This window comes from Cervus elaphus, chromosome 20, assembly GCF_910594005.1.
Source record: "Cervus elaphus chromosome 20, mCerEla1.1, whole genome shotgun sequence".
NCBI classification, from domain to species: Eukaryota; Metazoa; Chordata; class Mammalia; order Artiodactyla; family Cervidae; genus Cervus; species Cervus elaphus.
The window spans coordinates 76,391,474-76,407,265 of record NC_057834.1 but is presented as its reverse complement, the minus strand read 5'-3'; positions in this window follow the sequence as shown (position 1 = coordinate 76,407,265).

Genomic DNA, 15,792 nt, shown 5'->3' with positions numbered 1-15,792 from the left:
AGCCACTAACACTTCTTTAATCGATTTAACTGGGCAGAGTTTAAAGTGTTAACAAGACGGGAGATAAGACTGAAAGGATGCAAAAGGTCTTATCCCCTCCACTGAGAGTTTGGAGCTGTGGGATACTGAAGGGAAATATAGGTCACTGAAGACAAAAATTCACTGCAAATGGAATACATCTGAGAGAAAATCCATAGAAATATTAAAAATTGGCATATGCAGAGTACAGGTTATTTTGCATTACATCTTAAAGTACTTGTCCATTGTTCTAATTGCATCATAAAATCAAAATAATAATACACAATAATAGTGAATTATAGGTGTGTCTGATTTTTTCAGAAATCAAATATCAGAAGTGGCCATCTAATGATTAGTATCATTGTGTCAAGTATTTTATCTAATCTAGCTGTGATTTCTGAATCTACTTCTACCGATATGGATAAGGAATCACTTTTTAAGGAAAATTTTTTAAGTTCTCCTAGAAACTGCTATCAGAAACCTTTAAAAAAATTGAAATGTCCTATGCTAAAAAATTTTCTTGCATGACAAATTTAAGCAATGTGAAACCCAAGAGATCAGAAATATGGTTCAATCATTTACCTATCTTGGCTAGCATTGAAAAAGCAGATGTTATACTAAACTTTAAAGCATTTCGTTTGAATATAATAGATCTAAATTTTTCTCAGATGTCTTTGTTATAACTTCCACACTATTCATATGACAATGAAATCTCTGTAAAATTTGGTTGTTGGGGTTATTAACTTGTCAAATTGCATTGATATTTCTAGGTCCAAAAGCATAACTCCTATTTTAGGAGATTGGGAGAGTTTTGTGAAGAAAATCACCACTTTCAAATATTTCTGTGATATTCACATGGCACACCATTTGGAATCACAGGTGTTACTGAGAGAGTAACTTACATGCTAATATATTCTGAATTAGCAAGACACAGTGAAAAAGTGATTTTGAATTTCAACTAAACATTCACTGTTTAGTTAGGTGCCTAATTTATCATTTAAGTAGAATTGTAGTCCTGTTGAATAACAATTTCTCTTTCAGTTCAGTTCAGTCGCTCAGTCGTGTCCAACTCTTTTCAACCCTATGGACTGCACAGGCTTACCTGTCCATCACCAACTCCCAGAGCTTGCTCAAACTCAAGTCCATCGAGTCAGTGATGCCATCCAACCATCTCATCCTCTGTCTTCCCCTTCTCCTCCTGCCTTCAATCTTTCCCAGCATCAGGGTATTTTCCAATGAGTCAGTTCTTCCCATCAGGTGGCCAAAGCATCAGAGTTTCAGCTTCAGCATCAGTTCTTCCAGTGAATATTCAGGACTTATTTCCTTTAGAATGGACTGGTTGGATCTCCTTGCAGTCCAAGGGACTCTCAAGAGTCTTCTCCAACACCACAGTTCAAAAGCATCAATTCTTCAGCGCTCAGCTTTCTTTATAGTCCAACTCTCACATCCATACATGACAACTGGAAAAATCATAGCCTTGACTAAATGGACCTTTGTTGGTAAAGTAATGTTTCTGCTTTTTAATATGCTGTCTAAGTTTTTCATAGCTTTCCTTCCAAGGAGCAAGTGTCTTTTAATTTCGTGGCTGCACTCACCATCTGCAGTGATTTTGGAGCCCGAAAAATGAAGTCAGCCACTGTTTCCACTGTTTTCCCATCTATTTGCCATGAAGTGATGGGAACAGACGCTATGATCTTAATTTTCTGAATGCTGAGTTTTAAGCCAGCTTTTTCACTCTCCTCTTTCACTTTCATTTAGAGACTCTTTTGTTCCTCTTTGCTTTCTGCCATAAGGGTTGTGTCATCTGCATACCTGAGGTTATCGATATTTCTCCCAGCAATCTTGATTGCAGCTTGTGCTTCATCCAGCCCGGCATTTCTCATGATGTGCTCTGTGTATAAGTTAAATAAGCAGGGTGACAATATAACAGCCTTGACATACTCCATTCCCAATTTGGAACCAGTCCATCGTTCCATGTCTGGTTCTAACTGTTGCTTCTTAACCTGCATACAAATTTCTCAGGAGGCAGGTAAGGTGGCCTCGTATTCCCATCTCTTTAAGAATTTTTCACAGCTTATTGTGATCCACACAGTCAAAGGCTTTAGAATAGTCAATGAAGCAGAAGCAAATGTTTTTCTGGAACTCTCTTGCTTTTTCTCTTAACCTACTCTAAAAAAGCAAAGGTTTTGAAATGATCTCTACCATCTACTTCACAAAACATCTTCAGTGTAAAAAGAAAGCATTTATTGTACCTAACAATGAGTATGGCTCAACCTATAAATCCTCCTTTACATTATTCTTACTAAGAAATATCACACTGTCACTTATTGAAGAGAGACCAGGTGCTTGTATCCTCTGTTTAAAAATATCTGGCTCCTTTGGAATAAATCACTGCAGGATGGTATTTAAATTTATATTCACGGAGCACCTAAACATTTAGCACTTGAACCACAATGGGACTTAGGGGGTATGTAGCACCACTTGAAGTCTCTCCGTTGCCAATTAATTTGAAGGAAAATATTGCCATGTGGGGTTCTCGCTTTAGAGAAAAAGCTCTGCTCCTTGTTAAACCAAGTAATTTAAGCATGTTGAGTGGGAAATGGGCCCAGAACCATATTACCCAAAATTTTCACTTCTTGGAGGATCTTAATCAACAGATTTCAGCATTGTTGAGCCCTAACAAGGCTGACCCCAGAAGACCTGATCAAAACCAAGGGTATTTGTGCTAATGAATACCTACTGGGGCAAGTGCTGGTGGGAACTCTCATGCATGCCGCTGCATTTCTGCTTACCATTTTATTCTCTTTGTTTTTTCCTTTTCTTTTTTTTTCATTTCTCATTTCTTACTCCTTCTTGGACAATTTTGTGTAGGTAACAGACAGGGGACAGGCTGAGTGACCTAGGATAGGTCAGATCTAATCTCTTCATCTGCAGAAATGAAAGAATAATATTAAATTTACTGTGTAATAAGAATTAGAGATAGTAAGTGTAAACTTATTTAAAAGATAGAAGGTAGCCAATTAAAGTTCTATTACACTATTTTTATTAATATTACTACAGTTATCTTTATGAGGTTGATTTAGATTCTTATACCAGGTACTACTGAACTCTACCCTGAGTTTCTTTATTACAGAATATCCATCCCCAGATGCTATGAGTGTTGGCTGCTAGACAGGCTCACACCATCTCCCTTGAGATGCCTGGGAACTTGCACGCTCTCATGTCACCACTTCTCTAAAGATTTCTTCTAAGAGGACTTAATTAACCAATCATCTATAACAACTATGACCTTAGACTTTGCCTCTGGGATACTAACCTAAAAAAATTATTGGTAGTAGTAGTAGTAGTGCTATGACTCAGTCATGTCTGACTCTTTTTGACCCTTTGGACTGTAGCCTGCCAGGCTCCTCTGTCCATGAGATTTTTCAGGCAAGAATACTAGAGTGGGTTGGTATTTCCCACTCCAGGGGATCTTCCTGACCAAGGATCAAACCCGCGCCTCTTGTGTTGGCAGGTGGATTCTTTATCACTAGCGCCCCCTGGGAAGCCCATTAGTAGCAGTAGCAGCAGTAGTCGTACAAATATATCTTATGCTTCCCACCAGCAACTAAAAATACCTCAAGCATTCAACTAAAGACAATGGTAATCTATACTTGATCAGTTTCTCCTTCCCACTTCCACATCTGGCATTACAATGTGCAACCGAGACTCACTCCTCAGCAAAACTGATGAGAAGTATTTTTAAACAGCCATTTAAAAATAGTTGGCTGGGGACTTCCTTGGTGGTCTGTGGTTAAGAAGCTACCTTCAAACGCAGGGGATGCAGATTCAGTCCCTGGTTGTGGAACTAAGATCCCACATGCGGCAGGGCAACTAAGCCCAGGAGCCAAAACTAGAGAGAAGCACAGGCGTCACAACGAGAGAAACCTGAGCTCTGCAATGAAGAGCCCTCATGCTGTAACTAAGACCCAACAAAGCCAAATGAAAGAAAACATATTTTTAATTATTAAAAAAATAAAAATAGTTGGTTGTATAGGCATATAAAAATATAAATGGCCCTACAGCATACAAGGAAATATTTGCTCAAGAATATTTACTGAAATTCCATAAAACTACAAGAGTCTGTGGTATCTGAACCAAGATGAACACTGTCCCTCTCTATTACCAGCTCAAGGAGATGGGAACTCCATCCAGACTGGTACAGCCAAGAACACAAGGGTCTGACTCCTCCCCAGGTCCCAGCTGGCGGGCTATCTTCCTGAGAAGGATAAGAAAGACATCAGCATTTTTCATGCGGCACCCAGCTACTTGTTCCTGAGGGAATGTTCTAGATAAGTGTAGCCAAGAGGCAAAGGGCTCCTTTCTCCCATTCATGAGACAAAGGTTCTACCTACGTAGGACAGTGAGATCCCAACTACTCTTGCCTCAGCTCATAGGACAGGGGATTTATGCCAAGGGAGACAAGCCAAGGCTACCTGGGGCTGTGCCCTGCATCCACTGAGCACTTAGTTCCTCAAGCTGGGGTGTCACTTAGAATTTAGCTGTTTCTTTCAATTTTTTTTTTATATTCTTTTATTTGAATGTGCCAAGTCTTAGTAGCAACACACAGGATCTTTGACCTTCACTGTAGCATGTGAACTCTTAGTTGAGGTATATGGGATCTAGTTTCCTCACCAGGAATGGAAACCGGGCCTCCTGCATTGGGAGCACCGAGTCTTAACCACTGGACCACCAGGGAATTCCCTTGAGCTATTCTTATTCTAGCGCCAGAGTTGTGGCTCAGACAATCCAATCAAAAGGCAGAGACTGTCAGACTGGGTTCAAAAAAAAAAGATCCAAATATGTGCTAACAACATTGCTAATCAGCTGTTGGACTTCCCTGGTATCTCAGATGGTAAAGAATGTTCCTGCAATGCAGGAGATCTGGGTTTGATCGCTGAGTGAGGAAGATCCCTTGGAGAAGGACAGGGCAACCCACTCCAGTATTCTTGTCTGGAGAATCCCATGGACAGAGGAGCCTGGCAGGCTACAGTCTATAGCGTTGCACAGAGTTGGACACAACTGAAGCAACTTAGCATACTCCAGTATAAAATAAAAAGTTTTTTAAAAAACAAACATATGCTTTCTATGGGAGACAGGTTATTATCAAAATTACAAATAGATTAAAAGTAAAATAATGGAAAAAGATGCACCCTGCAAACAACAACCACCAAGCTGAAGGGACATAATATGATACTAAAACTATCAGTCCAGCAAGAAGATATAGCAACTATAAATATATTGTCACCTAACCACAGAGCACCAAAGATATGAAACTAAAACTGACAGAAATGAAAAGAGAACTGTATACTCATCCTTTAGTATCCACAGTGTATTATTGGGTCTAGGACTACCCATGGACACCAAAATCTATGAATGCTCAAGTCCTTTATATAAAATAGTGTGGTACAGCTGGTCCTCCATATCTGCAAGTTTTGCATTTGTGAATTCAATCAACAGCCAATTGAAATTCAATCCACAGATGCAGAACCTGTGGATACAGAGGGGTGACTATGTTTACATAAAGTTCCACCTATCATAGCATCCTTAAGCCCTGGTCAGCATTTATTATAAGGCCCCAAATGCACAGTTTGGGGAATACTTGATAGAAGATTCATTTCTTTATAGTTATTTTTAAAAATTAATATACCTAACAGTTTGCCTAATAAAAGGCAAAAAATTTTGAATTTAATCAAACCAAAATAACCTATTACATTACTTTTATCATTTCTTAATCTGTTCTTTTGGCATTAAAGAGACATAATTTTGGATTATTTCTTTAGCTTTAAAATAAAAAGCAAACAAACAAAACAGAAATCACTTGATAGGCATAGCTCTACAGGAAATCTTTATATGGCAATGTCCAGATTCAAAAACTCTACCAAAGCCTGAAATTTTGTCCTATGGTTATTAGATTTGGGTATACTCAAAGGACATTGATTTTGCTTAAAAGCAGATGCAGTTCATAGAACTCACCTTTTTAAAGTGTACAGTTCTCTGTTTTTTAGTATAGTCACAGCGTTATGCAATGATCATAACTGTCTAATATCAGAACATTTCATCAACCCCCCAAAAAACACTGTTCCCATTAGCGGTCACTTTCTGTTCCTTCTCCACCCAGCCTCTGGCAATCACTAATATGTTTGTGTGTGTGTGTGTGTAGACTTACCTATACTGGACATTTCACATAAGCAGATCACATATTATGTAATATTTCATGACTGGTTTCTTTCACTTAGCATGTTTCTGAAGTTCATTTATGTTGTGTATGCGTGCTAAGTCGCTTCAGTCATGTCCAACTCTTTGCCACCCAGTGGTCTGTAGCCCGCCAGGCTCCTCTGTCCATAGGATTCTCCAGGCAAGAATACTGAAGCAGGTTGCCATGCCCTTCTCCAGGTCATTTATGTTGTAGAATATATCAAATCTTTATTTTTATGGCTACAAAATATTCCATTGTATGGATATACAACAATTTGTTCATTCATTCATCAATTGGTGGACTTTTGGACTGTTTCATTTTGGCTGTTATGACTAACACTACTATGAACATTCATGTACAGTTTTTTGTGTGGCCATGTATTTTCAATTCTCTGAAATATATTCCTAGGAACAGAATTGCTGGGTCATATGGGCTTCCCTGGTAGCTCAGATGGTAAAGAGTATGCCTGCATTGTGGGAGACCCGGGTTTGATCTCCGGGTTGGGAAGATCCCCTTAAGAAGGAAATGGCAACCCACTCCAGTATTCTTGCCTGGAAAATCCCATGGGTGGAGGAGCCTGGCGGGGTACAGTCCATGGAGTTGCAAAGAGTTGGACACAACTGAGCGACTAACACTTTGACTTTAATAGTAATTTCTTGTGCGACACTTTGAGAAACTGCCAGGTTATTTTTCAAAGTGGATACACCAATTTACAATTCCACCAGGTATGTCATAAGGATTCCAATATCTCCACATCATTAACCAAGATTTGTCATTTTCCAATAAGTTTGAAGTAGTATCTCCTGTGAATTTGATTTGCATTTTCCTAATGACTATTGATACTTCATGTGCTTATTGTCCATCAGTACTTTTTTTGGTGAGGGGGAATGTTGATTCAAACACTTTGCTATTTTAAAATTGGGTTATTTTTCTTCTTTTCGTTAAGTTTTCTTTCTATATACTCTGAATACAAGTGTCTTATCAAATATATGATTTGTGGATATTTTTTAACATTCTATGGGTCGTCTTTTCACTTTTTTAACATTAATATTTTATTTAATGCCACCCTTCTCTTTTTATTTAAAATGAATGAGAAAAAATACAATATTTGTAAAAATGTATAGCTACAAATGCTCTGGAGGAAAGGCAAGGAAGTGAGACTTGGTTTTTATCACAAATTATGCCATTCTCAAGGCCATAACACCAAATCTGTACTTGCAGCACAGTACAATATGTCTATCTGACATATCCTATTCCCAGAATCCAGGACATCTGAACTCAAATCAGTGTCTGTCATCAAAAAAAAAAAAAAATCATTAATTGCTGCACTATGAATATCTCCAGTAGAGAGCACCAATGTTTCTTGAACATTTTGTATAAGTCGTGTTAAGCTAGAAAAGGCTTAGGAAGCAGTTATGACCATTTTCCACTCCCACATACCTGGGAACATAAGACACAGGCATTTATTCCACATTTATTAATAGTTTATAGAGCTTCCTGGGTAGCAGGAACAGTTTATAGAACACTCACTATTTCCAGGTACCACGTTAGTCCTTGGATCCTAAAGAGGAAAAGATATACTTCTTACTCTCAAGGAATTTGGTGTCTAGTGAAGAAGCTTATCTCAATTTCCCAATAGTCTCCCCTTCCATCAATCAAGGAAAGCATTTACTAACTAATCATGCATTTCTCCATCCCTAGCCACACACACATATGGTAGAAAAATGCATGAACTGTCATTGCTTTAAAAAAGTAGGTCATAACTTTCCTTCCAAGGAGTAAGTGTCTTTTAATTTCATGGCTGCAGTCACCATCTGCAGTGATTTCGGAGCCCAAAAAAATAAAGTCTGACACTGTTTCCCCACCTATTTCTCATGAAGTGATTTCCCATGGAGAAATTAAGTAATGACAAAAATCAAACAGCTCATAAGTGCAAAGCCATGATTTGAATCCAAGCAGTCTTGTTCCAGAGTTCATGCTTTTAAACTATGCTATATTCAAGTAGCTATTTCTACAGGTAATCATGATTTCTGACTCATGTCTTTACACTGTCTTGTTACTTTACAGCATCTCTAAAGCAAAATTTTTGGTCAAAAATTATCAAAGAAATCTCAAGATACTATGGCACTTCAAAGGCACAAGACACTCAAGTTGAGAAAAACAGCCCAATCCAATGTGGATGTACACATTACCAACAGGAAGAGATGGAGGCATACATGTGCGTGGGTGCTAAGTTGCTTCAGTAAGTCTCTAACTCTTTGTGACCCTATGGACCATAGCCCACCAGGCTCCTCTGTCCATGATATTCTCCAGGCAAGACTACTTGAGTGGGTTGCTATGCCCTGCTCCAGGGATCTTCCTGGCCCTGGGATCGAATCTATGAGAAATATAATAAGTAATCTTGTAACAGGCAATTTTTTTAACTAACTTTGACAAATGTTGCCGCTTGTATATCATTGCTTTCTCTTCCTGACTCACCCCCATGTACTCCTCCCCACTTCCAAATCCCAGTCTTTGCTTTTTGGCTGTGCTGGGTCCTTGTTGCTATGCATTGGCTTTCTCTAGTTGCAGTGAGTTGGGATTACTCTTTGTTGCAGTGCGTGGGCTCCTCCTGTTGCAGAGCACAAGCTCTAGGTATGGGGACTTCAGTAGTTGCAGTATGTGGGCTCCGTAGTTGTGGATATTGGGCTCCAGAGCACAAGCTCAGCAGCTGTGGTGCAAGGACTTAGATGCTCTGTGGCATGGACCAGGGATTGAATGTTGCGACCCTTTCATTGGCAGGTGGATTCTTATCCACTGTACCACCCGAAAGTCCCAAATCCCAGTGTTTTAAATTTGCTAATTCTTCAATCAAGTAAGATCAAGTTAAACTATGAGAACTAAAGTGAACAAATCTAGGAATTAAATCCTGAGATGACCCTAGAATACACAAGATAGAAAAGATATGCATTTCAGAAGTCTCAAACTTCATTTCATTTTACTCTTTCATTTATCATCCAACAAATACTTGTTTTGTGCCTACTATGTGTAAAACACTGCCCCTGTTTCTGAGGATGCACGAATCCTAGTGATGGATATGCCTTTGCCCTCCTGAGGTTCACAGTCTTGCAGCATTTCTCTAGAGGATGTTAGGGATGTAGAGTTAAGTAGTTGCCAACTTTCAACCTACTGGGGCTCTGAATGATGGCTGAACTGCAAGAGGATTAATAGAGTGACTCAGCAAGTGTAAGGACTGCTAATAGATAACATCACTCTTAGATATACAGACTTCAGAGGAAGAGCATATTGTTTAGAAATGCTTGTAATACATGATTTGAGTGATTTGTGTGAATTATATACATAATTAGAATAGTACATAAATACATAGAACAGTACATAAATAGAAATTATTTGCATTATTATTATATTTTGTCAGAATGCAACATCCTTTTTGTCTTCAAGGACCCTGGAGAACAAAATATTCTAGCTTCTTATTGAATTGGTAAGTAAATTAAGTAAATCTAGGAATTTTACCAGACAATCGACTTCATTGAAGAAAGATAAAACTATAAATTTCCACCCACTCATATATCTGTTTTCATCCTTCAGTATGCTTTTGCCTCATCTTTACTTGTAACCAAGCTGTCTGTAATTCCTCCACCTACACAGAGACCTTTGTCAGCCACCAAAAGCTGTTCCACTCACCAAAACAACAGGCTTCCCTTAAGCCCTAACTCATTTACCCTTAGGTCTGAATTTCTCTGAGAAGTCTTTCCTACTTTAACCCACTTTTTCTTCTACTAGTGTAAGACCTGACTACCTTTGCCCCTCAATTTTGAAATGAGATAAAGGGCACCTGGCTTATTACTGTTCTTTTCATAAGGTAACCTGGTTATATAACGGCTATCATAAAGTGTATTTGAGTTGTAGGTTCTGAACCATATCAATATCCTGCATTAGGAGATGTTACTTAGCCCCACAGTTGCTCATATAACCAGCTATATATTTGCTTCTATTTCTTTAAGATTTAAAACTTTAACCTTCTCGAAGGTACATGTCTTTTTGCTCTTATATGCTCCCCAAACAACAATTTGGCGGAGATAGATGGTGGAATTGGATGTAAAGACGTCTGCAGAGATACGTTAGTAGAAAATAAGCAGATAATTTAAATGTGTATCTGCATTTGGGTACACAGAATCCAGGAGACAAAGCCAGAAAGGATGGTGGTGTCAAGAAACTCTGGAGTTTGGTTAGTTAGTCCAGTGTTAACCAAACACTGGAGTTTGGTTAGTGAGGACTAACTGATTTATTAATATCACAGCCAGCCTAACATTCCCTGGAGGAATGCTGGGAAACTGTAGACTCCAGGAGGGCAAAGGCCACATCTATCACATGACCCAGTGTATCCCCCAAATCTAGTACAGTGTTTCACACGTAGTAGGCACAGAATAAATAAATCAATAAATATTTGTTGGATGATAAATGATTGAGTCTCCTTCATGGATCACAACCTTGTCAAGGCAAAGGGGTTTGTGTAACTCAATGAAGCTATGAGTCATACCATGCAGGGTCACCTAAGAAGGACAGGTCATAGTAAAGAGTTCTGGCAAAATCTGGTCCACTGAAGGAGGAAATGGCAACCCACTCCAGTATTTTTGCCTGGAAAACCCCATAGGCAACATGAAAAGGGAAGAAGATGTAACACTGGAAGATGAGCCCCCCAGGTAGGAAGATGCCCAATATGCTATTAGGAAAGAGTGGAGAAATAGCTCCAGAAAGAGTGAACAGGCTGGACCAAAGTGGAAAAGATGCCCAGTTGTGGATGTGTCTGCTGGCGAAAATAAAGTCCGATGCCGTAAAGAAAAATACTGAATAGGAACCTGGACTTTTCTTTTCGGGTCATGAATCAAGATAAATTGTATGTGGTCAAGCAGGAGATGGCAAGAGTGAACATCAACATTTTAGGAATCAGTGAACAAAAATGGACAGGCATGGGTAATTTTAATTCAGATGACCATTATATCTACTGCTGTGGGCAAGAATCCCTTAGAAGAAATGGAGTAGCCCTCACAATAAAAAAATGAGTCTGAAATGCAGTATTTGGCTGCAATATCAAAAATGACAGAATGATCTTGGTTCATTTCCAGGGCAAATCATTCAACATCACAGTAATCCAAGTCTATGCCCCAACCACTAATGCCAAAGAAGCTGAAGTCCAACAGTTCTATGAAGACTTACAAGACCTTGTAGTGAAGTAAGTGAAAGTCACTCAGTCGTGTCCGACTCTTTGTGACCCATGAACTTTAACCTACCAGGCTCCTCTGTCCATGGAATTCTCCAGGCAAGAAACCACTGGAGTGGGTTGCCATTTCCTTCCCCAGGGGATCTTCCCAACCCAGGGATTGAACCTAGGTCTTCTGCATTACAGGCAGACTCTTTACCGACTGAGCCACCAGAGAAGCCCAAGACCCTGTAGAACTAACAGCAAAAAAAAAAAAAAACCCTTTTCATCATAGAGGATTGAAATGCAAAAGTAGGAAGTCCAGAAATACCCAGAATAACAGCAAGTTTGGCCTTGGAATATGAAATGAAATAGGGCAAAGGTTAACAGAGTTTTGTCAAGAGAACACAGTGGTCATAGGAAACACACTTCTCTAACAAGAAAAGAGGTGACTCTATACACGAACATCACCAGATGGTCAAAATCAAAATCAGATTATGTTTTTTGTAGCCAAAGATGAAGAAGATCTATTCAGTCAGTAAAAAGCAATACCTGAAGCTCACTGTGGCTCAGATCAAGAGCTTCTTATTGTAAAATTCAGACTTATATTAAAGAAAGTAGGGAAAGACAATAGGCCATTCAGGCATGACCTAAATCAAATCCCTATGATTATACAGTGGAGGTGATGGATAGATTCAAAAGATTATATCTGGAAGACAGAGTGCCTGAAAAAGTATGGACAGAGGCTCATAATATTGTACAGGAAGTAGTGACTAAAATCATGGAAAAAAGAATGCAAGAAGGCAAAGTAGTTGTCTGAGGAGGCTTTACAAATAGTTGAGGAAAGAACAGAAGTTAAAGCAAAGGGGAAAGGGAAAGATATACCCAACTGAATGCAGAGCGCCAGAGGACAGTAAGGAGAGATAAGACGATCTTCTTAAATGAACAATCCAAAGAAATAGAGGAAAAGAGTAGAATGGGAAAGACTGAAGATCTCTTCAAGAAAATTGGAGATATCAAGGGAACATCTCATTCAAGGATGGGCATGATAAAGGACAGAAATGGTAAGGACCTAACGAGGCAGAAGAGATTAAAAAGAGGTGGCAAAAATACACAGAAGAATTATACAAAAAAGGTGTTAATGACTCGGACAACAATGACGGTGTGGTCACTCACCTAGAACTGGATGTCCTGGAGTGTGAAGTCAAGTGGGTCTTGGGAAGCATCACTATGAACAAAGCTAATGGTGGTGATGGAATTCCAGGTGAGCTACTTAAAATCCTAAATGATGATGCTGTTAAAGTGCTGCACTCAATATGTCAGCAAATTTGGAAAACTCATCAGTGGCCACAGGACTGGTGAAAGGTCAATTTTCATTTCAATTCCAAATAAGGGTAATGCCAAAGAATGTTTCAACTACTGTACAACTGCACCCATTTCAAATGCTAGCAAGGTTGTGTTCAAAATCCTTCAAGCTAGGCTTCAGCAGTACCTGAGCCAAGAACTTCCAGATGTACAAGCTGGGTTTCAAAGAGGCATAGGAATCAGAGATCAAATTACTAATATTCGTTGGATACTGGAGAAAGCAAGTGAATTCCAGAGAAACATCTACTTCTGCTTCTTGGACTACATTAAAACCTTTGACTGTGTGGATCACAACAAACTGTTGGAAATTCTTAAAGAGATGAGAGTACCAGACCACCTTATCTGTTTCCAGAGAAACCTGTATCCCAACCAAGAAGTAACAGAATCAGACATGGAACGATGGACTGGCTCCAAATTGGGAAAGGAGTACATCAAGGCTGTATATTGTCACCCTACTCATTTAACTTCCATGCGGAGTATATCATGCGAAATGCCAGGGTGGATGAAGCTCAAGCTGGAATCAAGACTCCTGGAAGAAATAACAACCTCAGATATGGAGATGACACAACTCTAATGGCAGAAAGTGAAGAGGAACTAAAGAGCCTCTTGATGAGAGTGAGAGAGGAGAGTGAAAAAGCTGGCTTAAAACTCAACATTCAGAAAACTAAGATCATGGCACCTGGTCTCACCACTTCATAGCAAATAGAAGGGGGTAATATTGAGGTGGCGACAGCTTTTATTTTCTTGGGCTCCAAAATCATTGCGGACAGTGACTGCATGAAATTTAAAGATGCTTTCTCCTTGGAAGGAAAGCTATTACAAACCTAGACAGCATATTAAAAAGTATCACTTTTGCCAACAAAGGTCCATAGAGTCAAAGCTATGGTTTTTCCATTAGTCATGTATGGATGTGAGAATTGGACCATAAAGAAGGCTGAGCACTGAAGAATTGATGCTTTTGAATTGTGGTTCTGAAAAGGACTCTTAAGAACCCTTTGGACTGCAAGAAGATCAAACTAGTCAATCCTAAATGAAATCAGTCCTGAATATTCACTGGAAGGACTGATGCTGAAGCTCCAATACTTTGGTGACCTGATATGAAGAGCCTACTCATTGGAAAAGACACTGATGCTGGGAAAGATTGAAGGCAAAAGCTGAATGGGGTGGCAGAGGATAAGATGTTTAGATAGCATCACTAACTCTTTGGACATGAATCTGAGCAAACTCCAGGATATAGTAGAGGACAGAGGAGCCTGGTGTGCTACAGTCCATGGGGTTTCAAGAAGTCAGACACGATGTAGTGACTGAATAATAACAATAACAATAGCAGGTGTTTGAGTAAAATAAAATGAAATCTGAGATATCTGGAAGATGAACTATACCTATCTTCATTTCTTATATAGTCCAGGATACATATATTAACACATTGGAAATTAGAAACTCTAGCCTAGACTGTTAGTGGCTTGCCCTGGGTCTGTTAGTGGCCAGAAGAAACACCAAGTTCTGTGATCTTTCTGGCATATATTTTTCTCCTGCATCTCTGAAATGTTCTGAATCTTATTCTTTTATTAATAAATTTATTTTGATTTCTAAAATTCTTAATAAACTACATATTTAATATACATATTAGCTCCTACTCTTATTAGAGAATCATTTTATATGAAAATTGAAGTCTAGTTTTTGAAGTGTATTATAATTAACAGATGGCCTTATATTAAGCCAAGAAGCCACAAACACAAGTACATGCACACACAGCTGTTGAGAAAAAAAAAATGGTGGGCGGTGGTGGGGAGAATCAAGGGCTGACTAGTGTTAGATCTGAGCTACTTAAACCAAAGAAATGGAAGGGTCTACTATGAAGAACCTCAGAAACCAGCTAAACCAGTTGCTTTTTCCAGTAGCAGGAGACTTTTTGCCTAGATTTCAACATGATCCAGGGAACAGAGACTCAGTCCTCACAGGGATCCCAGTAAGCACTCAGAGACTAGCAGAACCCCTAAAGGCTTTTTTTAGACTACTTTGCAGGAGCACAAATTCTGCTTTAAATCTAAGATTTCAGCCTGGCTTCACTTGTAAATATTTTCTTAGAAGTCTTCTTTTTATGGATAGGAAAGGGACAAGAGTCAATAATTGGCTGGCTGCTGTGTGGCAGACTCCAATACGTGATCCAGATGATGGTATATATTCTTTAAATGGGATGCATGGGAAACTTTCAAAGAAATATTTGGACATCTTCCCAGAAGATAGATCAACTGGGGATGCTGGGCATCCTGCTGCAGGAATTCATGCTTTTCCTTTGGAGAAGAGGCTGGATGTTCACCTTTCTAGCACCTGTCTCATAAGAAAATGGAAGTGCATATTTAAGACATAGTGGGCAATCAGCACAGTGGGACATGAGAACATAGTGTAACCAGTCATGAGTATTCCATCCTGGGACCATGATAAAGGATCAACTCATACAGAAGTGCACAGCTGGCCCTGCACAATTAGTTTCTAGTCAAGCTCCCTTATTCCAAACACATGTGCAATGTCCCACTCATCCTATCTTTGGAATTCTCACCACTGAGCTCATTCTCAGGGGTCATTCTCAGAATTTTCCCCAGGCCCAAGGAAAGCTCATGACAAACCTCTGCAGAGACTTCCTTGGTGGTTCAGTGGTTAAGGCAGACACTATGGGTTGGATCCCACACACAGTGCAGCCAGATAACTTAAAAACAACAACAAAAAACCCCTCTGCAACCATGATATTGAAAAGATCAGGACAACATGGTGAAGTACTTGGTTAAAAATAGATAAAAATCTTTGTCAGTGACAATATGCCCAACTATACACAGCTGAACCAGGGGGGTTCTGGCAAAGTTTCTGAGAATGCAAAACCATGAATGCCTTCTAGCTTTTTTCTTCTGACCTGATGTCTTGGTAAAACTAACAAACTTGAACCATGATAGTGACACAGTATTTAAAAGTAATA